Below are 26,850 nucleotides of genomic sequence, written 5' to 3' on the forward strand. Positions count from 1 at the left end.
CTGCTATGGTACTTGAACAGGTGGCGGAGTAAAGTTTGTTGGAATTGGTTATTTTATCAGCACGCTTCAGTGCTAATGTTGTTAAGAAGGAAGACCCTTAGGAAACTAAATAAACATCACCAAAATACATCTTCTTCCACCCCAGAAAGAACTCAAACCCACAATCCCTTTGTGAGTATTTGACTGCCTTAGAATTAGGCCAACGGGGTTGCACAGGAGTGCTGTTAACCAATAGCTACAAACACTTTCTAAAAATACGACACATATTCTACATGTTTGTCGCTCCCACTCAGGTATAAAAGAAGTTCATATCACCTTTAAAGAGTCCCCAGCTGTGGTGATTAAAGTTTGAAATGGCTGCATTTAAGGGAACTAGTTAATCCATCATGCTTCAGTCCCACTGTTCTTACGAGTGAAGGACCTGGTGTGGCAGACTCCTATGATATAATTTGGCCATCTTGTTTGTTCTCAATATATGCACTCTTAAGGGAACAACAGGTAGTACTAACAAAGTATTACAATCTGCGCCAAATGTATGCTCTAGGTTTGGAAAATTAGAGTTGGGCAAGGCTAAAACTAAACGTCTGCCTTGGCCCTTAGTTGGCATGGCAAATTTTCAAAATAGAGAGAGGACAAGCATCCCAGGCAGTGTCCCAATATCTCTCTAATGTCCTTGTTGAAACCAAAGGTTGTTAAACAGGACATACAATCTACATCAACTAAAAGCAGACAAGTAAAGCTGCCTTTCACAGGTGTCCCATCAACTTCTCAGTCTAACAACACCCCGGGTGTTTTGAAAAATCTATTTAACTGCCATCATTGAAACACCACCCTGCCCTCCCTAAACTCAGTTTCGTTTCTAAGACTAGGGGCCCAGCGATAGTAGCATAAAATAGGGTGCACTGTCTTCCCATCTGCTGCACTTTTTTCGAAAAATACTTCTTTATCAACATAGCAGTTTCACATGGTATTTTTAATTATTCAACAGTTTATACATTCAAGTGGTGAAATAAGTACATGTTTTAATGCTAAATGGGAGACTGCCTGCGAGTGCTATCCAAAGGAGGACATAAAAAATGTCTAGCCAGAAAGGTGGGTTGAAATCCCATTCTCCAGACTGGGCCCAAGAGAAGGATATGTAGGCAAATGTTTTTGAGTTCCAGCACTTGTGTTTTGAAGGTAGATTGATGTTCCATAGCTGCAAAGTCTATGTAAAGCAAGGGCTGAATTCTGTGGTTTGTGCTTTGAAAATGTAAAAGCCAAGAGCTGAATGTACAGAGTTTCACCCCAGATGGGACTTGAACCCACAATCTCTGGCTTAGGAGGCCAGTGGCTTATCCATTAGGCCACTGGGGCCAGGTTGATACTGCTTTCCCCTGTCTTCCAAATACAAGATCCACTCCCTATCATGTGGTCTCTACCGCAGTTTAAGTCTATGGAATCACTTATACAATACATTCACAACAAGCAATCCATGGATAACTCCCCTCTCTTTAAAGTCCTTACAACTATTCAAATATCTAATATACCCTCACCTGAAAGAACAACACAATGCGGACGCTAAACTCTCCTAACTTCACTTCACATGTCACAACAAAATGCCCACTGCTCGAGCCAGCAGGAAACATCAAGGCAGCTCAAGGAATACAACTGCACTTGCAGTTCTAACAACATCAACCCGAACGAGCATTTCCTTCTTCTGATATACATATTTATAGAGAGATTTTTAATGATCGGTGCTTAGCAGAAAGGAGATACTTATGGCAAAAGGTTTACTTTTTGCACACTGTAGATCATTACTGGAAAGATAGACTCTATCTGCATATTTACACATCATTTTTAATATGACTCAGAAATGTCATGCCTTTTTTTGAACAAATTATTACATGGTTTGTGGGAACGTCTAATTCAGCACTGCAGCTTCTGCTTTCATTCTCCATGCCTGAAAACATAATCTTCCATATGAAACAACAAAAGACTAGGAATTTTTTGTTTTTTTTGAGTGATGGCATTGAAATGTGCAGTAAGAAATAAAGTACCTTTGTCATACATAAAAAGGATAACGCAAGTCACCTCCGAGTTCATTCACCCCACAGAGGAATTCTGTCTTCACCCACTTTCCTCTATGTGATCACTAAGCTACTCCACAACTTGCAATACCTTTACAACATACGACAGGGTGTGTTTTATCCCACACATCCATTCAAACATATATCTTTTCTGCTCAGACATAAAACAAGCACATTTATCCATTCCTATCCTAGCAGTGGAGAAAATGCTCTACTGTGGTACTTGAACAGGTGGCGGAGTAAAGTTTGTTGGAATTGGTTATTTTATCAGCACGCTTCAGTGCTAATGTTGTTAAGAAGGAAGACCCTTAGGAAACTAGATAAACATCTCCAAAATACAACTTCCTTCAACCCAGAAAGAACTCAAACCCACAATCCCTTTGTGAGTATTTGACTGCCTTACCAATTAGGCCAACGGGGTTGCACAGGAGTGCTGTTAACCAATAGCTACAAACACTTTCTAAAAATACGACACATATTCTACATGTTTGTCGCTCCCACTCAGGTATAAAAGAAGTTCATATCACCTTTAAAGAGTCCCCAGCTGTGGTGATTAAAGTTTGAAATGGCTGCATTTAAGGGAACTAGTTAATCCATCATGCTTCAGTCCCACTGTTCTTACGAGTGAAGGACCTGGTGTGGCAGACTCCTACGATATAATTTGGCCATCTTGTTTGTTCACAATATATGCACTCTTAAGGGAACAACAGGTAGTACTAACAAAGTATTACAATCTGCGCCAAATGTATGCTCTAGGTTTGGAAAATTAGAGTTGCGCAAGGCTTAAACTAAACGTCTGCCTTGGCCCTTAGTTGGCATGGCAAATTTTCAAAATAGAGAGAGAACAAGCATCCCAGGCAGTGTCCCAATATCTCTCTAATGTCCTTGTTGAAACCAAAGGTTGTTAAACAGGACATACAATCTACATCAACTAAAAGCAGACAAGTAAAGCTGCCTTTCACAGGTGTCCCATCAACTTCTCAGTCTAACAACACCCCGGGTGTTTTGAAAAATCTATTTGTTGGAAAATGGGTTATTGGTAGGGCAGGTAGGTACCTACACCTAGCAACAAGCCACAAACCTCCACAAAAGTACAGTTAGGTCTCAGTAAATTAATCCCAGCTCTACCCTTGGTAGCTTGGCATCGAGCGTCAAGGCTTAACTTAGGAGACAAAGTGTAAAGCATTCAAATATCACAAAACAGTAATTAAATAAAACACAGGAAACAGTTTAAAAATCCAAAACCAATTTATAAAAATAGCTTATATTTTTATCTTTAAAATGACACAAAAACGATTAAAATCGGTTCAGGGGAACCGGAGATATGAATTTTTAAAGTATTATTATTTTCTAGCGCTTAGAAACGAAAAGCGCCAATCGGGTCATCTGGTTGCACCAGGACCGGGGCAAAGTCAAACTTTCAGGCCGACCGCGATGGAGCCCTGCTCGGCTACAAGTCGCGGGAGGCCTCGGTTAAAAAGTTACCTTCTGACTTAGTCTCTTTTTTGATGTTTTTCTTCCCCGGGACGAACCTGCCAGTTGGATCCGACCTCCTGGAGCCCTTGTCCGGATACGCGAAGTCGGTTTCCTCGGTGGTGATTTTTACCTTCGGACTTAGTCGTTTTTTCGAGATGAAAATCCTTCGACCGGGGTAAACCTGGATCTTGATCCGACGTCCGTGGAGCCCTTCTCGGATACGATGGCTGGAAGGTCCCGGTCAACTTTTTACGTTCGGACTTAGTCTTTTTTTTGGATGTTTTTCTTTACCGGGACGAACCACGAAGTCAGGCCGGGTTGCGGTTGAGGCAAGCCGGCTAGAATTTCTGCGTCGGGTCGGTCACTTTATGGAGCTTTTTTCCAAAATTTCTCCAATCTTTTCCAAACTTCTGGGGCTTCACCCAGATGTTCTTTTAAGGTTCTTTTGGGGTCCACAGCTCACCCCAAGGGTCCAGAAGTTCTGTGATGGTCCTTGGGAAGTGCGGACTTCAACTCCCAGAATGCACCTGGCGCAAACTCCTTTTTGGCCACTGGACAGTGGTCAGCTGGTCACTTTTTCAGGAGTTGGTGCAGGGGACTCTGGTTAGCAATTTTTCACCTGTAGCAAACAGGGAGTCCCTCCTTGAACCAGTGGAAGCCAGGCAAAGTCCTTCTTGTGGTGAAGCCCAAGTGTGCAGCTGGTGCAGTCTTTCTGAGTGCAGGGTCCAGGTGCAGGCCAGGGGTCCAGCAGGGCAGTCCTTCTTCTCCTTGTAGTTCTTTCTTCTTGAAATTTGGTGGGGATCTGAGGCGTGGGTGCAGGTCTGCCAGTTTTATCCTTGCTCCTGGGTGAAAAGCAGGGGGGCCCTGGTTCTCCAATCAGGGACAGGGTCGTCCCCCTGTGATGACCACTTCCTGGGAAGTGTGGCAAAAATCCATCCCAGAAGGCAACAGTCTCTAAAAATCCAAAATGGATGAATCTGATTTTTGGAGGAAAGATCTGGCTGAGCCCACCCACTGGTGTGGCTAAAAATCATAAACACACCCCTCTCCTGCCCTCTCCTAATCTAATCAAGGGGGCACCTAGCTGTCTGGGGTTGCAGGATGTGGGGGTGTTGCTGGGTGCTCCAGATGTCCTTCTTTGCCTTTGAAGACCAGTTTGGCAGCCCTCCCCCTTCCTGCCTCACCATCTGCTGAGGGGAGATTCTCTCCCCCAAGCACATTCCTTTGTGTGAAGTCAGGCCACTTCACACCTCATTAAAGTAGCCTGGCAGAAGCTGCTGCAGGCTGGCCAATCAGAGCACAGCAGCAAAAACAATGCAGAGCTGAAATTGGCAACTTTTTAGGTAAAGTCTAAACTTTTTACCTGCACTAGTTATATTAAATCCAACAACTGGAAGTGGTGGGATTTATTATAACAATCAATTTGATACCAAATTCTTGGTATGTAACATTTAAGGAGACTTTAAAATTTAAAATAAAGTCTGCCCATTCTAGCCTATGAAGGCCATTTACTTCAATGAGGGAAAAACGAATTTGGCTGTTTTTACCTCACCAGGGCTTATAAATCTATTTTTATAAAGTCCCTGCTTATAGTTACATGGCACCCAGCCCTAGGGGCACATAGGGCACACCTTAGGGGTGACTTATATGTAAAAATAAGGTAGTTTAAAACTTTGGAAGTACCTTTAATTCCAAAGTCGAATTTGCATATAACTTTAATTTAAAAGCAGCCAGCAAGGCAGGCTTGCTTTTAAAATGACACTGGGCACCTCAGCAATGCACCTAGGTGTGCACCACCTATGCTGTGGTCCCTAAACCTACATGCCCTACCATATACTAGGGACTTATAGGTAGGTTAACTTAGCCAATTATAATTAGCCTAATTTGCATATCCATTTTACACAGAGCACAGGCCCTGGGACTGGTTAGCAGTACCCAGGGCACCATCAGAGTCAGGAAAACACCAGCATAAAGTGGAAAATGGGGGCAAAAAGTTAGGGGGCCTCTGTAATCAGCCCCAGTTTCTCACACTATTTAACTGCCATCATTGAAACACCACCCTGCCCTCCCTAAACTCAGTTTGGTTTCTAAGACTAGGGGCCCAGCGATCGTAGCATACAATAGGGTGCACTGTCTTCCCATCTGCTGCACTTTTTTCGAAAAACACTTCTTTATCAACATAGCAGTTTCACATGGTATTTTTAATTATTCAACAGTTTATACATTCAAGTGGTATAATAAGTACATGTTTTAATGCTAAATGGGAGACTGCCTGCGAGTGCTATCTAAAGGAGGACATAAAAAATGTCTAGCCAGAAAGGTGGGTTGAAATCCCATTCTCCAGACTGGGCCCAAGAGTAGGATATGTAGGCAAATGTTTTTGAGTTCCAGCACTTGTGTTTTGAAGGTAGATTGATGTTCCATAGCTGCAAATTCTATGTAAAGCAAGGGCTGAATTGTGAGGTTTGTGCTTTGAAAATGTAAAAGTGAAGAGCTGAATGTACACAGTTTCACCCCAGATGGGACTTGAACCCACAATCGCTGGCTTAGGAGGCCAGGGTATTATTCATTAGGCCACTGGGGCCATGTTGATACTGCTCTCCCCTGTCTTCCAAATACAAGATCCACTCCCTATCATGTGGTCTCTACCGCAGTTTAAGTCTATGGAATCACTTATACAATACATTCACAACAAGCAATCCATGGATAACTCCCCTCTCTTTAAAGTCCTTACAACTATTCAAATATCTAATATACCCTCACCTGAAAGAACAACACAATGCGGACGCTAAACTCTCCTAACTTCACTTCACATGTCACAACAAAATGCCCACTGCTCGAGCCAGCAGGAAACATCAAGGCAGCTCAAGGAATACAACTGCACTTGCAGTTCTAACAACATCAACCCGAACGAGCATTTCCTTCTTCTGATATACATATTTATAGAGAGATTTTTAATGATCGGTGCTTAGCAGAAAGGAGATACTTATGGCAAAAGGTTTACTTTTTGCACACTGTAGATCATTACTGGAAAGATAGACTCTATCTGCATATTTACACATCATTTTTAATATGACTCAGAAATGTCATGCCTTTTTTTGAACAAATTATTACATGGTTTGTGAGAACGTCTAATTCAGCACTACAGCTTCTGCTTTCATTCTCCATGCCTGAAAACCTAATCTTCCATATGAAACAAAAAAAGACCAGGAATTTTTTGTTTTTTTTGAGTGATGGCATTGAAATGTGCAGTAAGAAATAAAGTACCTTTGTCATACATAAAAAGGATAACACAAGTCACCTCCGAGTTCATTCACCCCACAGAGGAATTCTGTCATCACCCACTTTCCTCTATGTGATCACTAAGCTACTCCACAACTTGCAATACCTTTACAACATACGACAGGGTGTGTTTTATCCCACACATCCATTCAAACATATATCTTTTCTGCTCAGACATAAAACAAGCACATTTCTCCATTCCTATCCTAGCAGTGGAGAAAATGCTCTGCTGAGGTACTTGAACAGGTGGCGGAGTAAAGTTTGTTGGAATTGGTTATTTTATCAGCACGCTTCAGTGCTAATGTTGTTAAGAAGGGAGACCCTTAGGAAACTAGATAAACATCTCCAAAATACATCTTCTTCCACCCCATAAAGAACTCAAACCCACAATCCCTTTGTGAGTATTTGACTCCCTTACCCATTAGGCCACCGGGGTTGCACAGGAGTGCTGTTAACCAATAGCTACAAACACTTTCTAAAAACACGACACATATTCTACATGTTTGTCGCTCCCACTCAGGTATAAAAGAAGTTCATATCACCTTTAAAGAGTCCCCAGCTGTGGTGATTAAAGTTTGAAATGGCTGCATTTAAGGGAACTAGTTAATCCATCATGCTTCAGTCCCACTGTTCTTACGAGTGAAGGACCTGGTGTGGCAGACTCCTACGATATAATTTGGCCATCTTGTTTGTTCTCAATATATGCACTCTTAAGGGAACAACAGGTAGTACTAACAAAGTATTACAATCTGCGCCAAATGTATGCTCTAGGTTTGGAAAATTAGAGTTGGGCAAGGCTAAAACTAAACGTCTGCCTTGGCCCTTAGTTGGCATGGCAAATTTTCAAAATAGAGAGAGAACAAGCATCCCAGGCAGTGTCCCAATATCTCTCTAATGTCCTTGTTGAAACCAAAGGTTGTTAAACAGGACATACAATCTACATCAACTAAAAGCAGACAAGTAAAGCTGCCTTTCACAGGTGTCCCATCAACTTCTCAGTCTAACAACACCCCGGGTGTTTTGAAAAATCTATTTAACTGCCATCATTGAAAAAACACCCTGCCCTCCCTAAACTCAGTTTGGTTTCTAAGACTAGGGGCCCAGCGATAGTAGCATAAAATAGGGTGCACTGTCTTCCCATCTGCTGCACTTTTTTTTAGAAATACTTCTTTATCAACATAGCAGTTTCACATGGTATTTTTGTATTATTCAACAGTTTATACATTCAAGTGGTGAAATAAGTACATGTTTTAATGCTAAATGGGAGACTGCCTGCGAGTGCTATCCAAAGGAGGACATAAAAAATGTCTAGCCAGAAAGGTGGGTTGAAATCCCATTCTCCAGACTGGGCCCAAGAGAAGGATATGTAGGCAAATGTTTTTGAGTTCCAGCACTTGTGTTTTGAAGGTAGATTGATGTTCCATAGCTGCAAAGTCTATGTAAAGCAAGGGCTGAATTGTGTGGTTTGTGCTTTGAAAATGTAAAAGCCAAGAGCTGAATGTACAGAGTTTCACCCCAGATGGGACTTGAACCCACAATCCGTGGCTTAGGAGGCCAGTGCCTTATCCATTAGGCCACTGGGGCCACATTGATACTGCTCTCCCCTGTGCTCCAAATACAAGATGCACTCCCTATCATGTGGTCTCTACCGCAGTTTAAGTCTATGGAATCACTTATACAATACATTCACAACAAGCAATCCATGGATAACTCCCCTCTCTTTAAAGTCCTTACAACTATTCAAATATCTAATATACCCTCACCTGGAAGAACAACACAATGCGGACGCTAAACTCTCCTAACTTCACTTCACATGTCACAACAAAATGCCCACTGCTCGAGCCAGCAGGAAACATCAAGGCAGCTCAAGGAATACAACTGCACTTGCAGTTCTAACAACATCAACCCGAACTAGTATTTCCTTCTTCTGATATACATATTTATAGAGAGATTTTTAATGATCGGTGCTTAGCAGAAAGGAGATACTTATGGCAAAAGGTTTACTTTTTGCACACTGTAGATCATTACTGGAAAGATGGACTCTATCTGCATATTTACACATCATTTTTAATATGACTCAGAAATGTCATGCCTTTTTTTGAACAAATTATTACATGGTTTGTGAGAACGTCTAATTCAGCACTACAGCTTCTGCTTTCATTCTCCAAGCCTGAAAACATAATCTTCCATATGAAACAACAAAAGACTAGGAATTTTTTGTTTTTTTGTAGTGATGGCATTGAAATGTGCAGTAAGAAATAAAGTACCTTTGTCATACATAAAAAGGATAACGCAAGTCACCTCCGAGTTCATTCACCCCACAGAGGAATTCTGTCTTCACCCACTTTCCTCTATGTGATCACTAAGCTACTCCACAACTTGCAATACCTTTACAACATACGACAGGGTGTGTTTTATCCCACACATCCATTCAAACATATATCTTTTCTGCTCAGACATAAAACAAGCACATTTCTCCATTCCTATCCTAGCAGTGGAGAAAATGCTCTGCTGTGGTACTTGAACAGGTGGCGGAGTAAAGTTTGTTGGAATTGGTTATTTTATCAGCACGCTTCAGTGCTAATGTTGTTAAGAAGGAAGACCCTTAGGAAACTAGATAAACATCTCCAAAATACATCTTCTTCCACCCCAGAAAGAACTCAAACCCACAATCCCTTTGTGAGTATTTGACTGCCTTAGAATTAGGCCAACGGGGTTGCACAGGAGTGCTGTTAATCAATAGCTACAAACACTTTCTAAAAATACGACACATATTCTACATGTTTGTCGCTCCCACTCAGGTATAAAAGAAGTTCATATCACCTTTAAAGAGTCCCCAGCTGTGGTGATTAAAGTTTGAAATGGCTGCATTTAAGGGAACTAGTTAATCCATCATGCTTCAGTCCCACTGTTCTTACGAGTGAAGGACCTGGTGTGGCAGACTCCTACGATATAATTTGGCCATCTTGTTTGTTCTCAATATATGCACTCTTAAGGGAACAACAGGTAGTACTAACAAAGTATTACAATCTGCGCCAAATGTATGCTCTAGGTTTGGAAAATTAGAGTTGGGCAAGGCTAAAACTAAACGTCTGCCTTGGCCCTTAGTTGACATGGCAAATTTTCAAAATAGAGAGAGGACAAGCATCCCAGGCAGTGTCCCAATATCTCTCTAATGTCCTTGTTGAAACCAAAGGTTGTTAAACAGGACATACAATCTACATCAACTAAAAGCAGACAAGTAAAGCTGCCTTTCACAGGTGTCCCATCAACTTCTCAGTCTAACAACACCCCGGGTGTTTTGAAAAATCTATTTAACTGCCATCATTGAAACAACACCCTGCCCTCCCTAAACTCAGTTTGGTTTCTAAGACTAGGGGCCCAGCGATAGTAGCATAAAATAGGGTGCACTGTCTTCCCATCTGCTGCACTTTTTTTGAGAAATACTTCTTTATCAACATAGCAGTTTCACATGGTATTTTTAATTATCCAACAGTTTATACATTCAAGTGGTGAAATAAGTACATGTTTTAATGCTAAATGGAGACTGCCTGCGAGTGCTTTCCAAAGGAGGACATAAAAAATGTCTATCCAGAAAGGTGGGTTGAAATCCCATTCTCCAGACTGGGCCCAAGAGAAGGATATGTAGGCAAATGTTTTTGAGTTCCAGCACTTGTGTTTTGAAGGAAGATTGATGTTCCATAGCTGCAAAGTCTATGTAAAGCAAGGGCTGAATTGTGTGGTTTGTGCTTTGAAAAGGTAAAAGTCAAGAGCTGAATGTACAGAGTTTCACCCCAGATGGGACTTGAACCCACAATCCCTGGCTTCGGAGGCCAGTGCCTTATCCATTAGGCCACTGGGGCCACGTTGATACTGCTCTCACCTGTCCTCCAAATACAAGTTCCACTCCCTATCATGTGGTCTCTACCGCAGTTTAAGTCTATGGAATCACTTATACAATACATTCACAACAAGCAATCCATGGATAACTCCCCTCTCTTTAAAGTCCTTACAACTATTCAAATATCTAATATACCCTCACCTGGAAGAACAACACAATGCGGACGCTAAACTCTCCTAACTTCACTTCACATGTCACAACAAAATGCCCACTGCTCGAGCCAGCAGGAAACATCAAGGCAGCTCAAGGAATACAACTGCACTTGCAGTTCTAACAACATCAACCCGAACTAGCATTTCCTTCTTCTGATATACATATTTATAGAGAGATTTTAATGATCGGTGCTTAGCAGAAAGGAGATACTTATGGCAAAAGGTTTACTTTTTGCACACTGTAGATCATTACTGGAAAGATAGACTCTATCTGCATATTTACACATCATTTTTAATATGACTCAGAAATGTCATGCCTTTTTTGAACACATTATTACATGGTTTGTGAGAACGTCTAATTCAGCACTACAGCTACTGCTTTCATTCTCCATGCCTGAAAACATAATCTTCCATATGAAACAACAAAAGACTAGGAATTTTTTGTTTTTTTTGAGTGATGGCATTGAAATGTGCAGTAAGAAATAAAGTACCTTTGTCATACATAAAAAGGATAACGCAAGTAACCTCCGAGTTCATTCACCCCACAGAGGAATTCTGTCTTCACCCACTTTCCTCTATGTTATCACTAAGCTACTCCACAACTTGCAATACCTTTACAACATACGACAGGGTGTGTTTTATCCCACACATCCATTCAAACATATATCTTTTCTGCTCAGACATAAAACAAGCACATTTCTCCATTCCTATCCTAGCAATGGAGAAAATGCTCTGCTGTGGTACTTGAACAGGTGGCGGAGTAAAGTTTGTTGGAATTGGTTATTTTATCAGTACGCTTCAGTGCTAATGTTGTTAAGAAGGAAGACCCTTAGGAAACTAGATAAACATCTCCAAAATACATCTTCTTCCAACCCAGAAAGAACTCAAACCCACAATCCCTTTGTGAGTATTTGACTGCCTTACCCATTAGGCCAACAGGGTTGCACAGGAGTGCTGTTAACCAATAGCTACAAACACTTTCTAAAAATACAACACATATTCTACATGTTTGTCGCTCCCACTCAGGTATAAAAGAAGTTCATATCACCTTTAAAGAGTCCCCAGCTGTGGTGATTAAAGTTTGAAATGGCTGCATTTAAGGGAACTAGTTAATCCATCATGCTTCAGTCCCACTGTTCTTACGAGTGAAGGACCTGGTGTGGCAGACTCCTACGATATAATTTGGCCATCTTGTTTGTTCACAATATATGCACTCTTAAGGGAACAACAGGTAGTACTAACAAAGTATTACAATCTGCGCCAAATGTATGCTCTAGGTTTGGAAAATTAGAGTTGGGCAAGGCTAAAACGAAACGACTGCCTTGGCCCTTAGTTGGCATGGCAAATTTTCAAAATAGAGAGAGGACAAGCATCCCAGGCAGTGTCCCAATATCTCTCTAATGTCCTTGTTGAAACCAAAGGTTGTTAAACAGGCCATACAATCTACATCAATAAAAGCAGACAAGTAAAGCTGCCTTTCACAGGTGTCCCATCATTTTCTCAGTCTAACAACACCCCGGGTGTTTTGAAAAATCTATTTAACTGCCATCATTGAAACACCACCCTTCCCTCCCTAAACTCAGTTTGGTTTCTAAGACTAGGGGCCCAGCGATAGTAGCATAAAATAGGGTGCACTGTCTTCCCATCTGCTGCACTTTTTTCGAGAAATACTTCTTTATCAACATAGCAGTTTCACATGGTATTTTTAATTATTCAACAGTTTATACATTCAAGTGGTGAAATAAGTACATGTTTTAATGCTAAATGGGAGACTGCCTGCGAGTGCTATCCAAAGGAGGACATAAAAAATGTCTAGCCAGAAAGGTGGGTTGAAATCCCATTCTCCAGACTGGGCCCAAGAGTTGGATATGTAGGCAAATGTTTTTGTGTTCCAGCACTTGTGTTTTGAAGGTAGATTGATGTTCCATAGCTGCAAAGTGTATGTAAAGCAAGGGCTGAATTGTGTGGTTTGTGCTTTGAAAAAGTAAAAGTCAAGAGCTGAATGTACAGAGTTTCACCCCAGATGGGTCTTGAACCCACAATCCCTGGCTTAGGAGGCCAGTGCCTTATCCATTAGGCCACTGGGGCCACGTTGAGACTGCTCTCCCCTGTCCTCCAAATACAAGATCCACTCCCTATCATGTGGTCTCTACCGCAGTTTAAGTCTATGGAATCACTTATACAATACATTCACAACAAGCAATCCATGGATAACTCCCCTCTCTTTAAAGTCCTTACAACTATTCAAATATCTAATATACCCTCACCTGGAAGAACAACACAATGCGGACGCTAAACTCTCCTAACTTCATTTCACATGTCACAACAAAATGCCCACTGCTTGAGCCAGCAGGAAACATCAAAGCAGCTCAAGGAATACAACTGCACTTGCAGTTCTAACAACATCAACCCGCACTAGTATTTCCTTCTTCTGATATACATATTTATAGAGAGATTTTTAATGATCGGTGCTTAGCAGAAATGAGATACTTATGGCAAAAGGTTTACTTTTTGCACACTGTAGATCATTACTGGAAAGATAGACTCGATCTGCATATTTACACATCATTTTTAATATGACTCAGAAATGTCATGCCTTTTTTTGAACAAATTATTACATGGTTTGTTAGAACGTCTAATTCAGCACTACAACTTCTGCTTTCATTCTCCATGCCTGAAAACATAATCTTCCATATGAAACAACAAAAGACTAGGATTTTTTTGTTTTTTTTGAGTGATGGTATTGAAATGTGCAGTAAGAAATAAAGTACCTTTGTCATACATAAAAAGGATAACGCAAGTCACCTCCGAGTTCATTCACCCCACAGAGGAATTCTGTCTTCACCCACTTTCCTCTATGTGACCACTAAGCTACTCCACAACTTGCAATACCTTTACAACATACAACAGGGTGTGTTTTATCCCACACATCCATTCAAACATATATCTTTTCTGCTCAGACATAAAACAAGCAAATTTCTCCATTCCTATCCTAGCAGTGGAGAAAATGCTCTGCTGTGGTACTTGAACAGGTGGTGGAGTAAAGTTTGTTGGAATTGGTTATTTTATCAGCACGCTTCAGTGCTAATGTTGTTAAGAAGGAAGACTCTTAGGAAACTAGATAAACATCTCCAAAATACATCTTCTTCCACCCCAGAAAGAACTCCAACCCACAATCCCTTTGTGAGTATTTGACTGCCTTACCCATTAGGCCAACGGGGTTGCACAGGAGTGCTGTTAACCAATAGCTACAAACACTTTCTAAAAATACAACACATATTCTACATGTTTGTCGCTCCCACTCAGGTATAAAAGAAGTTCATATCACCTTTAAAGAGTCCCCAGCTGTGGTGATTAAAGTTTGAAATGGCTGCATTAAGGGAACTAGTTAATCCATCATGCTTCAGTCCCACTGTTCTTACGAGTGAAGGACCTGGTGTGGCAGACTCCTACGATATAATTTGGCCAATTTGTTTGTTCACAATATATGCACTCTTAAGGGAACAACAGGTAGTACTAACAAAGTATTACAATCAACGCCAAATGTATGCTCTAGGTTTGGAAAATTAGAGTTGGGCAAGGCTAAAACTAAACGTCTGCCTTGGCCCTTAGTTGGCATGGCAAATTTTCAAAATAGAGAGAGGACAAGCATCCCAGGCAGTGTCCCAATATCTCTCTAATGTCCTTGTTGAAACCAAAGGTTGTTAAACAGGACATACAATCTACATCAATAAAAGCAGACAAGTAAAGCTGCCTTTCACAGGTGTCCCATCATTTTCTCAGTCTAACAACACCCCGGGTGTTTTGAAAAATCTATTTAACTGCCATCATTGAAACACCACCCTTCCCTCCCTAAACTCAGTTTGGTTTCTAAGACTAGGGGCCCAGCGATAGTAGCATAAAATAGGGTGCACTATCTTCCCATCTGCTGCACTTTTTTCGAGAAATACTTCTTTATCAACATAGCAGTTTCACATGGTATTTTTAATTATTCAACAGTTTATACATTCAAGTGGTGAAATAAGTACATGTTTTAATGCTAAATGGGAGACTGCCTGCGAGTGCTATCCAAAGGAGGACATAAAAAATGTCTAGCCAGAAAGGTGGGTTGAAATCCCATTCTCCAGACTGGGCCCAAGAGTTGGATATGTAGGCAAATGTTTTTGAGTTCCAGCACTTGTGTTTTGAAGGTAGATTGATGTTCCATAGCTGCAAAGTCTATGTAAAGCAAGGGCTGAATTGTGTGGTTTGTGCTTTGAAAAAGTAAAAGTCAAGAGCTGGATGTACAGAGTTTCACCCCAGATGGGTCTTGAACCCACAATCCCTGGCTTAGGAGGCCAGTGCCTTACCCATTAGCCCACTGGGGCCACGTTGATACTGCTCTCCCCTGTCCTCCAAATACAAGATCCACTCCCTATCATGTGGTCTCTATCGCAGTTTAAGTCTATGGAATCACTTATACAATACATTCACAACAAGCAATCCATGGATAACTCCCCTCTCTTTAAAGTCCTTACAACTATTCAAATATCTAATATACCCTCACCTGGAAGAACAACACAATGTGGACGCTAAACTCTCCTAACTTCATTTCACATGTCACAACAAAATGCCCACTGCTTGAGCCAGCAGGAAACATCAAAGCAGCTCAAGGAATACAACTGCACTTGCAGTTCTAACAACATCAACCCGCACTAGTATTTCCTTCTTCTGATATACATATTTATAGAGAGATTTTAATGATCGGTGCTTAGCAGAAAGGAGATACTTATGGCAAAAGGTTTACTTTTTGCACACTGTAGATCATTACTGGAAAGATGGACTCTATCTGCATATTTACACATCATTTTTAATATGACTCAGAAATGTCATGCCTTTTTTGAACACATTATTACATGGTTTGTGAGAACGTCTAATTCAGCACTACAGCTACTGCTTTCATTCTCCATGCCTGAAAACATAATCTTCCATATGAAACAACAAAAGACTAGGAATTTTTAGTTTTTTTTGAGTGATGGCATTGAAATGTGCAGTAAGAAATAAAGTACCTTTGTCATACATAAAAAGGATAACGCAAGTCACCTCCGAGTTCATTCACCCCACAGAGGAATTCTGTCTTCACCCACTTTCCTCTATGTTATCACTAAGCTACTCCACAACTTGCAATACCTTTACAACATACGACAGGGTGTGTTTTATCCCACACATCCATTCAAACATATATCTTTTCTGCTCAGACATAAAACAAGCACATTTCTCCATTCCTATCCTAGCAGTGGAGAAAATGCTCTGCTGTGGTACTTGAACAGGTGGCGGAGTAAAGTTTGTTGGAATTGGTTATTTTATCAGTACGCTTCAGTGCTAATGTTGTTAAGAAGGAAGACCCTTAGGAAACTAGATAAACATCTCCAAAATACATCTTCTTCCAACCCAGAAAGAACTCAAACCCACAATCCCTTTGTGAGTATTTGACTGCCTTAGAATTAGGCCAACGGGGTTGCACAGGAGTGCTGTTAATCAATAGCTACAAACACTTTCGAAAAATACAACACATATTCTACATGTTTGTCGCTCCCACTCAGGTATAAAAGAAGTTCATATCACCTTTAAAGAGTCCCCAGCTGTGGTGATTAAAGTTTGAAATGGCTGCATTTAAGGGAACTAGTTAATCCATCATGCTTCAGTCCCACTGTTCTTACGAGTGAAGGACCTGGTGTGGCAGACTCTTACGATATAATTTGGCCATCATGTTTGTTCTCAATATATGCACTCTTAAGGGAACAACAGGTAGTACTAACAAAGTATTACAATCTGCGCCAAATGTATGCTCTAGGTTTGGAAAATTAGAGTTGGGCAAGGCTAAAACTAAACGTCTGCCTTGGCCCTTAGTTGGCATATCAAATTTTCAAAATAGAGAGAGGACAAGCATCCCAGGCAGTGTCCCAATATCTCTCTAATGTCCTTGTTGAAACCAAAGGTTGTTAAACAGGACATACAATCTACATCAACTAAAAGCAGACAAGTAAAGCTGCCTTTCACAGGTGTCCCATCAACTTCTCAGTCTAACAACACCCCGGGTGTTTTGAAAAATCTATTTAACTGCCATCATTGAAACAACACCCTGCCCTCCCTAAACTCAGTTTGGTTTCTAAGACTAGGGGCCCAGCGATAGTAGCATAAAATAGGGTGCACTGTCTTCCCATCTGCTGCACTTTTTTTGAGAAATACTTCTTTATCAACATAGCATTTTCACATGGTATTTTTAATTATCCAACAGTTTATACATTCAAGTGGTGAAATAAGTACATGTTTGTTTTAATGCTAAATGGGAGACTGCCTGCGAGTGCTATCCAAAGGAGGACATAAAAAATGTCTAGCCAGAAAGGTGGGTTGAAATCCCATTCTCCAGACTGGGCCCAAGAGAAGGATATGTAGGCAAATGTTTTTGAGTTCCAGCACTTGTGTTTTGAAGGTAGATTGATGATCCATAGCTGCAAAGTCTATGTAAAGCAAGGGCTGAATTGTGTGGTTTGTGCTTTGAAAAGGTAAAAGTCAAGAGCTGAATGTACAGAGTTTCACCCCAGACGGGAGTTGAACCCACAATCCCTGGCTTAGGAGGCCAGTGCCTTATCCATTAGGCCACTGGGGCCACGTTGATACTGCTCTCCCCTGTCCTCCAAATACAAGTTCCACTCCCTATCATGTGGTCTCTACCGCAGTTTAAGTCTATGGAATCACTTATACAATACATTCACAACAAGCAATCCATGGATAACTCCCCTCTCTTTAAAGTCCTTACAACTATTCAAATATCTAATATACCCTCACCTGGAAGAACAACACAATGCGGACGCTAAACTCTCCTAACTTCACTTCACATGTCACAACAAAATGCCCACTGCTCGAGCCAGCAGGAAACATCATTGCAGCTCAAGGAATACAACTGCACTTGCAGTTCTAACAACATCAACCCGAACTAGCATTTCCTTCTTCTGATATAAATATTTATAGAGAGATTTTTAATGATCGGTGCTTAGCAGAAAGGAGATACTTATGGCAAAAGGTTTACTTTTTGCACACTGTAGATCATTACTGGAAAGATAGACTCTATCTGCATATTTACACATCATTTTTAATATGACTCAGAAATGTCATGCCTTTTTTGGAACAAACTATTACATGGTTTGTGAGAACGTCTAATTCAGCACTACAGCTTCTGCTTTCATTCTCCAAGCCTGAAAACATAATCTTCCATATGAAACAACAAAAGACTAGGAATTTTTTGTTTTTTTTGAGTGATGGCATTGAAATGTGCAGTAAGAAATAAAGTACCTTTGTCATACATAAAAAGGATAACGCAAGTCACCTCCGAGTTCATTCACCCCACAGAGGAATTCTGTCTTCACCCACTTTCCTCTATGTGATCACTAAGCTACTCCACAACTTGCAATACCTTTACAACATACGACAGGGTGTGTTTTATCCCACACATCCATTCAAACATATATCTTTTCTGCTCAGACATAAAACAAGCACATTTCTCCATTCCTATCCTAGCAGTGGAGAAAATGCTCTGCTGTGGTACTTGAACAGGTGGCGGAGTAAAGTTTGTTGGAATTGGTTATTTTATCAGCACGCTTCAGTGCTAATGTTGTTAAGAAGGAAGACCCTTAGGAAACTAGATAAACATCTCCAAAATACATCTTCTTCCACCCCAGAAAGAACTCAAACCCACAATCCCTTTGTGAGTATTTGACTGCCTTAGAATTAGGCCAATGGGGTTGCACAGGAGTGCTGTTAACCAATAGCTACAAACACTTTCTAAAAAACGACACATATTCTCCATGTTTGTCTCTCCAACTCAGGTATAAAAGAAGTTCATATCACCTTTAAAGAGTCCCCAGCTGTGGTGATTAAAGTTTGAAATGGCTGCATTTAAGGGAACTAGTTAATCCATCATGCTTCAGTCCCACTGTTCTTACGAGTGAAGGACCTGGTGTGGCAGACTCCTACGATATAATGTGGCCATCTTGTTTGTTCTCAATATATGCACTCTTAGGGGAACAACAGGTAGTACTAACAAAGTATTACAATCAACACCAAATGTATGCTCTAGGTTTGGAAAATTAGAGTTGGGCCAGGCTAAAACTAAACGTCTGCCTTGGCCCTTAGTTGGCATGGCAAATTTTCAAAATAGAGAGAGGACAAGCATCCCAGGCAGTGTCCCAATATCTCTCTAATGTCCTTGTTGAAACCAAAGGTTGTTAAACAGGACATACAATCTACATCAACTAAAAGCAGACAGGTAAAGCTGCCTTTCACAGGTGTCCCATCAACTTCTCAGTCAAACAACACCCCAGGTGTTTTGAAAAATCTATTTAACTGCCATCATTGAAACACCACCCTGCCCTCCCTAAACTCAGTTTGGTTTCTAAGACTAGGGGCCCAGCGATAGTAGCATAAAATAGGGTGCACTGTCTTCCCATCTGCTGCACTTTTTTTGAGAAATACTTCTTTATCAACATAGCAGTTTCACATGGTATTTTTAATTATTCAACAGTTTATACATTCAAGTGGTGAAATAAGTACATGTTTTAATGCTAAATGGGATCTGCCTGCGAGTGCTATCCAAAGGAGGACATAAAAAATGTCTAGCCAGAAAGGTGGGTTGAAATCCCATTCTCCAGACTAGGCCCAAGAGTAGGATATGTAGGCAAATGTTTTTGAGTTCCAGCACTTGTGTTTTGAAGCTAGATTGATGTTCCATAGCTGCAAAGTCTATGTAAAGCAAGGGCTGAATTGTGTGGTTTGTGCTTTGAAAATGTAAAAATCCAGAGCTGAATGTACAGAGTTTCACCCCAGATGGGTCTTGAACCCAAAATCCCTGGCTTAGGAGGCCAGTGCCTTATCCATTAGGCCACGTTGATACTGCTCTCCCCTGTCCTCCAAATACAAGATCCACTCCCTATCATGTGGTCTCTACCGCAGTTTAAGTCTATGGAATCACTTATACAATACATTCACAACAAGCAATCCATGGATAACTCCCCTCTCTTTAAAGTCCTTACAACTATTCAAATATCTAATATACCCTCACCTGGAAGAACAACACAATGCGGACGCTAAACTCTCCTAACTTCACTTCACATGTCACAACAAAATGCCCACTGCTCGAGCCAGCAGGAAACATCAAAGCAGCTCAAGGAATACAACTGCACTTGCAGTTCAAACAACATCAACCCGCACTAGTATTTCCTTCTTCTGATATACATATTTATAGAGAGATTTTTAATGATCGGTGCTTAGCAGAAAGGAGATACTTATGGCAAAAGGTTTACTTTTTGCACACTGTAGATCATTACTGGAAAGATAGACTCTATCTGCATATTTACACATCATTTTTAATATGACTCAGAAATGTCATGCCTTTTTTTGAACAAGTTATTACATGGTTTGTGAGAACGTCTAATTCAGCACTACAGCTTCTGCTTTCATTCTCCATGCCTGAAAACATAATCTTCCATATGAAACAACAAAAGACTAGGATTTTTTAGTTTTTTTTGAGTGATGGCATTGAAATGTGCAGTAAGAAATAAAGTACCTTTGTCATACATAAAAAGGATAACGCAAGTCACCTCCGAGTTCATTCACCCCACAGAGGAATTCTGTCTTCACCCACTTTCCTCTAGGTGATCACTAAGCTACTCCACAACTTGCAATACCTTTACAACATACCACAGGGTGTGTTTTATCCCACACATCCATTCAAACATATATCTTTTCTGCTCAGACATAAAACAAGCACATTTCTCCATTCCTATCCTAGCAGTGGAGAAAATGCTCTGCTGTGGTACTTGAACAGGTGGCGGAGTAAAGTTTGTTGGAATTGGTTATTTTATCAGCACGCTTCAGTGCTAATGTTGTTAAGAAGGAAGACGCTTAGGAAACTAGATAAACATCTCCAAAATACATCTTCTTCCACCCCAGAAAGAACTCCAACCCACAATCCCTTTGTGAATATTTGACTGCCTTACCCATTAGGCCAACGGGGTTGCACAGGAGTGCTGTTAACCAATAGCTACAAACACTTTCTAAAAATACGACACATATTCTACATGTTTGTCGCTCCCACTCAGGTATAAAAGAAGTTCATATAACCTTTAAAGAGTCCCCAGCTGTGGTGATTAAAGTTTGAAATGGCTGCATTTAAGGGAACTAGTTAATCCATCATGCTTCAGTCCCACTGTTCTTACGAGTGAAGGACCTGGTGTGGCAGACTCCTACGATATAATTTGGCCATCTTGTTTGTTCACAATATATGCACTCTTAAGGGAACAACAGGTAGTACTAACAAAGTATTACAATCTGCGCCAAATGTATGCTCTAGGTTTGGAAAATTAGAGTTGGGCAAGGCTAAAACGAAACCTCTGCCTTGGCCCTTAGTTGGCATGGCAAATTTTCAAAATAGAGAGAGAACAAGCATCCCAGGCAGTGTCCCAATATCTCTCTAATGTCCTTGTTGAAAACAAAGGTTGTTAAACAGGACATACAATCTAAATCAACTAAAAGCAGACAAGTAAACCTGCCTTTCACAGGTGTCCCATCAACTTCTCAGTCTAACAACACCCCGGGTGTTTTGAAAAATCTATTTAACTGCCATCATTGAAACAACACCCTGCCCTCCCTAAACTCAGTTTGGTTTCTAAGACTAGGGGCCCAGCGATAGTAGCATAAAATAGGGTGCACTGTCTTCCCATCTGCTGCACTTTTTTTGAGAAATACTTCTTTATCAACATAGCAGTTTCACATGGTATTTTTTTATTATTCAACAGTTTAAACATTCAAGTGGTGAAATAAGTACATGTTTTAATGCTAAATGGGAGACTGCCTGCGAGAGCTATCCAAAGGAGGACATAAAAAATGTCTAGCCAGAAAGGTGGGTTGAAATCCCATTCTCCAGACTGGGCCCAAGAATAGGATATGTAGGCAAATGTTTTTGAGTTCCAGCACTTGTGTTTTGAAGGTAGATTGATGTTCCATAGCTGCAAAGTCTATGTAAAGCAAGGGCTGAATTGTGTGGTTTGTGCTTTGAAAATGTAAAAGTCAAGAGCTGAATGTACAGAGTTTCACCCCAGATGGGACTTGAACCCACAATGCCTGGCTTAGGAGGCCAGTGCCTTATCCATTAGGCCACTGGGGCCACGTTGATACTGCTCTCCCCGTGCTCCAAATACAAGATCCACTCCCTATCATGTGGTCTCTACCGCAGTTTAAGTCTTTGGAATCACTTATACAATACATTCACAACATGCAATCCATGGATAACTCCCCTCTCTTTAAAGTCCTTACAACTATTCAAATATCTAATATACCCTCACCTGGAAGAACAACACAATGCGGACGCTAAACTCTCCTAACTTCACTTCACATGTCACAACAAAATGCCCACTGCTCGTGCCAGCAGGAAACATCAAGGCAGCTCAAGGAATACAACTGCACTTGCAGTTCTAACAACATCAACCCGAACTAGCATTTCCTTCTTCTGATATACATATTTATAGAGAGATTTTTAATGATCGGTGCTTAGCAGAAAGGAGATACTTATGGCAAAAGGTTTACTTTTTGCACACTGTAGATCATTACTGGAAAGATAGACTCTATCTGCATATTTACACATCATTTTTAATATGACTCAGAAATGTCATGCCTTTTTTTGAACAAATTATTACATGGTTTGTGAGAACGTCTAATTCAGCACTACAGCTTCTGCTTTCATTCTCCATGCCTGAAAACATAATCTTCCATATGAAACAACAAAAGACTAGGAATTTTTTGTTTTTTTTGAGTGATGGCATTGAAATGTGCAGTAAGAAATAAAGTACCTTTGTCATACATAAAAAGGATAACGCAAGTCACCTCCGAGTTCATTCACCCCACAGAGGAATTCTGTCTTCACCCACTTTCCTCTATGTGATCACTAAGCTACTCCACAACTTGCAATACCTTTACAACATACGACAGGGTGTGTTTTATCCCAATCATCCATTCAAACATATATCTTTTCTGCTCAGACATAAAACAAGCACATTTCTCCATTCCTATCCTAGCAGTGGAGAAAATGCTCTGCTGTGGTACTTGAACAGGTGGCGGAGTAAAGTTTGTTGGAATTGGTTATTTTATCAGCACGCTTCAGTGCTAATGTTGTTAAGAAGGAAGACCCTTAGGAAACTAGATAAACATCTCCAAAATACATCTTCTTCCACCCCAGAAAGAACTCAAACCCACAATCCCTTTGTGAGTATTTGACTGCCTTAGAATTAGGCCAACGGGGTTGCACAGGAGTGCTGTTAATCAATAGCTACAAACACTTTCTAAAAATACAACACATATTCTACATGTTTGTCGCTCCCACTCAGGTATAAAAGAAGTTCATATCACCTTTAAAGAGTCCCCAGCTGTGGTGATTAAATTGTGAAATGGCTTCATTTAAGGGAACTAGTTAATCCATCATGCTTCAGTCCCACTGTTCTTACGAGTGAAGGACCTGGTGTGGCAGACTCCTACGATATAATTTGGCCATCTTGTTTGTTCTCAATATATGCACTCTTAAGGGAACAACAGGTAGTACTAACAAAGTATTACAATCTGCGCCAAATGTATGCTCTAGGTTTGGAAAATTAGAGTTGGGCAAGGCTAAAACTAAACGTCTGCCTTGGCCCTTAGTTGGCATGGCAAATATTCAAAATAGAGAGAGGACAAGCATCCCAGGCAGTGTCCCAATATCTCTCTAATGTCCTTGTTGAAACCAAAGGTTGTTAAACAGGACATACAATCTACATCAACTAAAAGCAGACAAGTAAAGCTGCCTTTCACAGGTGTCCCATCAACTTCTCAGTCTAACAACACCCCGGGTGTTTTGAAAAATCTATTTAACTGCCATCATTGAAACAACACCCTGCCCTCCCTAAACTCAGTTTGGTTTCTAAGACTAGGGGCCCAGCGATAGTAGCATAAAATAGGGTGCACTGTCTTCCCATCTGCTGCACTTTTTTTGAGAAATACTTCTTTATCAACATAGCAGTTTCACATGGTGTTTTTAATTATTCAACAGTTTATACATTCAAGTGGTGAAATAAGTACATGTTTTAATGCTAAATGGGAGACTGCCTGCGAGTGCTATCCAAAGGAGGACATAAAAAATGTCTAGCCAGAAAGGTGGGTTGAAATCCCATTCTCCAGACTGGGCCCAAGAGAAGGATATGTAGGCAAATGTTTTTGAGTTCCAGCACTTGTGTTTTGAAGGTAGATTGATGTTCCATAGCTGCAAAGTCTATGTAAAGCAAGGGCTGAATTGTGTGGTTTGTGCTTTGAAAATGTAAAAGTCAAGAGCTGAACGTACAGAGTTTCACCCCAGATGGGACTCGAACCCACAATCCCTGGCTTAGGAGGCCAGTGCCTTATCCATTAGGCCACTGGGGCCACGTTGATGCGGTGCTCCCCTGTGCTCCACATACAACATTCACTCCCTATCATGTGGTCTCTACCGCAGTTTAAGTCTATGGAATCACTTATACAATACATTCACAACAAGCAATCCATGGATAACTCCCCTCTCTTTAAAGTCCTTACAACTATTCAAATATCTAATATACCCTCAGCTGGAAGAACAACACAATGCGGACGCTAAACTCTCCTAACTTCACTTCACATGTCACAACAAAATGCCCACTGCTCGAGCCAGCAGGAAACATCAAGGCAGCTCAAGGAATACAACTGCACTTGCAGTTCTAACAACATCAACCCGAACTAGCATTTCCTTCTTCTGATATACATATTTATAGAGAGATTTTTAATGATCGGTGCTTAGCAGAAAGGAGATACTTAGGGCAAAAGGTTTACTTTTTGCACACTGTAGATCATTACTGGAAAGATAGACTCTATCTGCATATTTACACATCATTTTGAATATGACTCAGAAATGTCATACCTTTTTTTGAACAAATTATTACATGGTTTGTGAGAACGTCTAATTCAGCACTACAGCTTCTGCTTTCATTCTCCATGCCTGAAAACATAATCTTCCATATGAAACAACAAAAGACTAGGAATTTTTTGTTTTTTTTGAGTGATGGCATTGAAATGTGCAGTAAGAAATAAAGTACCTTTGTCATACATAAAAAGGATAACGCAAGTCACCTCCGAGTTCATTCACCCCACAGAGGAATTCTCTCTTCACCCACTTTCCTCTATGTGATCACTAAGCTACTCCACAACTTGCAATACCTTTACAACATACGACAGGGTGTGTTTTATCCCACACATCCATTCAAACATATATCTTTTCTGCTCAGACATAAAACAAACACATTTCTCCATTCCTATCCTAGCAGTGGAGAAAATGCTCTGCTGTGGTACTTGAACAGGTGGCGGAGTAAAGTTTGTTGGAATTGGTTATTTTATCAGCACGCTTCAGTGCTAATGTTGTTAAGAAGGAAGACCCTTAGGAAACTAGATAAACATCTCCAAAATACATCTTCTTCCACCCCAGAAAGAACTCAAACCCACAATCCCTTTGTGAGTATTTGACTGCCTTAGAATTAGGCCAACGGGGTTGCACAGGAGTGCTGTTAATCAATAGCTACAAACACTTTCTAAAAATACAACACATATTCTACATGTTTGTCGCTCCCACTCAGGTATAAAAGAAGTTCATATCACCTTTAAAGAGTCCCCAGCTGTGGTGATTAAAGTTTGAAATGGCTTCATTTAAGGGAACTAGTTAATCCATCATGCTTCAGTCCCACTGTTCTTACGAGTGAAGGACCTGGTGTGGCAGACTCCTACGATATAATTTGGCCATCTTGTTTGTTCTCAATATATGCACTCTTAAGGGAACAACAGGTAGTACTAACAAAGTATTACAATCTGCGCCAAATGTATGCTCTAGGTTTGGAAAATTAGAGTTGGGCAAGGCTAAAACTAAACGTCTGCCTTGGCCCTTAGTTGGCATGGCAAATTTTCAAAATAGAGAGAGGACAAGCATCCCAGGCAGTGTCCCAATATCTCTCTAATGTCCTTGTTGAAACCAAAGGTTGTTAAACAGGACATACAATCTACATCAACTAAAAGCAGACAAGTAAAGCTGCCTTTCACAGGTGTCCCATCAACTTCTCAGTCTAACAACACCCCGGGTGTTTTGAAAAATCTATTTAACTGCCATCATTGAAACAACACCCTGCCCTCCCTAAACTCAGTTTGGTTTCTAAGACTAGGGGCCCAGCGATAGTAGCATAAAATAGGGTGCACTGTCTTCCCATCTGCTGCACTTTTTTTGAGAAATACTTCTTTATCAACATAGCAGTTTCACATGGTGTTTTTAATTATTCAACAGTTTATACATTCAAGTGGTGAAATAAGTACATGTTTTAATGCTAAATGGGAGACTGCCTGCGAGTGCTATCCAAAGGAGGACATAAAAAATGTCTAGCCAGAAAGGTGGGTTGAAATCCCATTCTCCAGACTGGGCCCAAGAGAAGGATATGTAGGCAAATGTTTTTGAGTTCCAGCACTTGTGTTTTGAAGGTAGATTGATGTTCCATAGCTGCAAAGTCTATGTAAAGCAAGGGCTGAATTGTGTGGTTTGTGCTTTGAAAATGTAAAAGTCAAGAGCTGAACGTACAGAGTTTCACCCCAGATGGGACTCGAACCCACAATCCCTGGCTTAGGAGGCCAGTGCCTTATCCATTAGGCCACTGGGGCCACGTTGATGCTGCTCTCCCCTGTGCTCCACATACAAGATTCACTCCCTATCATGTGGTCTCTACCGCAGTTTAAGTCTATGGAATCACTTATACAATACATTCACAACAAGCAATCCATGGATAACTCCCCTCTCTTTAAAGTCCTTACAACTATTCAAATATCTAATATACCCTCACCTGGAAGAACAACACAATGCGGACGCTAAACT

The 26,850-nt window shown here is 40.7% G+C and overlaps 8 non-coding genes across 8 annotated transcripts; all 8 read right to left on the reverse strand.

The window, feature by feature from the left end:
- Nucleotides 1-1,283: 1,283 nt before the first annotated feature.
- Nucleotides 1,284-1,356, reverse strand: TRNAR-CCU (transfer RNA arginine (anticodon CCU)). The gene has a single exon. It is a non-coding gene; the product is annotated as a tRNA-Arg (tRNA).
- A 6,982-nt stretch (nucleotides 1,357-8,338) lies between these two features.
- TRNAR-CCU (transfer RNA arginine (anticodon CCU)) lies at nucleotides 8,339-8,411 on the reverse strand. Its single transcript has one exon. It is a non-coding gene; the product is annotated as a tRNA-Arg (tRNA).
- Nucleotides 8,412-10,617: 2,206 nt separating this feature from the next.
- On the reverse strand, nucleotides 10,618-10,690 carry TRNAR-CCG (transfer RNA arginine (anticodon CCG)). The gene has a single exon. It is a non-coding gene; the product is annotated as a tRNA-Arg (tRNA).
- A 2,205-nt stretch (nucleotides 10,691-12,895) lies between these two features.
- On the reverse strand, nucleotides 12,896-12,968 carry TRNAR-CCU (transfer RNA arginine (anticodon CCU)). Its single transcript has one exon. It is a non-coding gene; the product is annotated as a tRNA-Arg (tRNA).
- Nucleotides 12,969-17,456: 4,488 nt separating this feature from the next.
- On the reverse strand, nucleotides 17,457-17,529 carry TRNAR-CCU (transfer RNA arginine (anticodon CCU)). Its single transcript has one exon. It is a non-coding gene; the product is annotated as a tRNA-Arg (tRNA).
- Nucleotides 17,530-22,007: 4,478 nt separating this feature from the next.
- Nucleotides 22,008-22,080, reverse strand: TRNAR-CCU (transfer RNA arginine (anticodon CCU)). The gene has a single exon. It is a non-coding gene; the product is annotated as a tRNA-Arg (tRNA).
- A 2,206-nt stretch (nucleotides 22,081-24,286) lies between these two features.
- Nucleotides 24,287-24,359, reverse strand: TRNAR-CCU (transfer RNA arginine (anticodon CCU)). Its single transcript has one exon. It is a non-coding gene; the product is annotated as a tRNA-Arg (tRNA).
- Nucleotides 24,360-26,566: 2,207 nt separating this feature from the next.
- TRNAR-CCU (transfer RNA arginine (anticodon CCU)) lies at nucleotides 26,567-26,639 on the reverse strand. Its single transcript has one exon. It is a non-coding gene; the product is annotated as a tRNA-Arg (tRNA).
- Nucleotides 26,640-26,850: the final 211 nt, after the last annotated feature.

Source organism: Pleurodeles waltl, chromosome 7 (genome assembly GCF_031143425.1).
Source record: "Pleurodeles waltl isolate 20211129_DDA chromosome 7, aPleWal1.hap1.20221129, whole genome shotgun sequence".
Taxonomy (NCBI): Eukaryota; Metazoa; Chordata; class Amphibia; order Caudata; family Salamandridae; genus Pleurodeles; species Pleurodeles waltl.